This window comes from Phaseolus vulgaris, chromosome 10 (genome assembly GCF_000499845.2).
Source record: "Phaseolus vulgaris cultivar G19833 chromosome 10, P. vulgaris v2.0, whole genome shotgun sequence".
Taxonomy (NCBI): domain Eukaryota; kingdom Viridiplantae; phylum Streptophyta; class Magnoliopsida; order Fabales; family Fabaceae; genus Phaseolus; species Phaseolus vulgaris.
In genome coordinates this window covers 35,353,785-35,355,173 of record NC_023750.2, presented here as the reverse complement: position 1 = coordinate 35,355,173, position 1,389 = coordinate 35,353,785, and the positions used below count along the sequence as shown (strand labels likewise).

The following is a 1,389-nucleotide window of genomic DNA, read 5'->3' as shown; positions in this document are numbered from 1 at the left end:
TTCTTCAATTTGTTTCTTATTCGTTTAAGCACAACTCCCCACTTTTTATACCTAATAGAGATTAGAATAAAAATTAAATTATAAAAATATAGTATAAAAGTATTTTAAGAATAATATTATGAAAAATGATAATTTAACCATCTTTGAATTGTATATAGTTTTTTATATGATAAATTTAAAAATAAATATATATATATATATAATATAAAGAGTAAGTTTGAAATTAAATAATATAAAAAATATTAAAATAATAATATTAAAAGTTGTAATGTGATTGTATAAAAAATTGGATGGTGAATATATATTATCTAATAGAAAAAGTTAGTTACAATATTAATATATATATATATATATATATATTATCCTCTAAATAAATTTAGAGTTTTTTACTTTGAAAATTTGCATATTATTAAATGCATTATATATTGTCAATGAAATTCTAAACATAATTAAAGAAAAATACTAATAGTAATAATGTATGATAGTGTTTTTTTTGTCAACAAATATTATGGTCCCTGATATGACTCCTTTAGACAATTTCTATGGCTCATTGTATTCCCACTTTATTAGTTCTTTGTCTTAAATGTCATAATAAGAGTAACTCCTTGACAATAAGTTTGTCTTAAATGTCTGAAATTGACATATAAAATAGATAGTTATAATTCTACTATAATTTATATAAGTTTTACTAAATTTGTATTGAAAAATAAAAAGGAATATAACATATAGAAATTCAAGATAAATAAGTGGTTTTGAAATTTATCCAAGAGAAACTTTATACGATTATAATATTTTATCCATAAAAGTGAATATCAAAGTCGTTGTAGTATAGTGGTAAGTATTCCCGCCTGTCACGCGGGTGACCCGGGTTCGATCCCCGGCAACGGCGATTTTTTCCCCTTTTTTGTTCTTTCTTTTCTATAATACAGACACACATTATTTCACTACTTGGAAAAGATATAAAAGCAAAGCCAAATGCAACCACAATATTACTAGAATGGTATTGACCAAGTATCATGCAGAAAAGTTTATTGTATTTTTAATATAAAAAAATTGAACTACTTATTCTACAGCACTGTGACCATAGGGGAAGAAAGAATCCATCTATTTCCAAATCAAGCTTTTAGAACCAGAAAACCTTAATGAAGATTGACAAGTTACTATTAAAAGGTAAAGGATGTAGCAAAAATGGCAAGCATAAAATTTTCATGTGTCCATTTGAAGGACACAAGGAAAAGATATAGAATAAATTTGGTAAATTACCATAGAGAATAAATCCAATAAATGCATCTCCAATAAATTAGGTACATTCTCAGCTGTTCCAATGTATAACGTCCCAAAAATTGTTCATGTACCTTCTGCATGCAATTTTGTCACTGACTGGAAAGT

The 1,389-nt window shown here is 25.1% G+C and overlaps 1 non-coding gene across 1 annotated transcript; it reads left to right on the top strand.

The window, feature by feature from the left end:
• Positions 1-817: 817 nt before the first annotated feature.
• TRNAD-GUC (transfer RNA aspartic acid (anticodon GUC)) lies at positions 818-889 on the top strand. The gene has a single exon. It is a non-coding gene; the product is annotated as a tRNA-Asp (tRNA).
• The last annotated feature ends 500 nt before the right edge of the window (positions 890-1,389 follow it).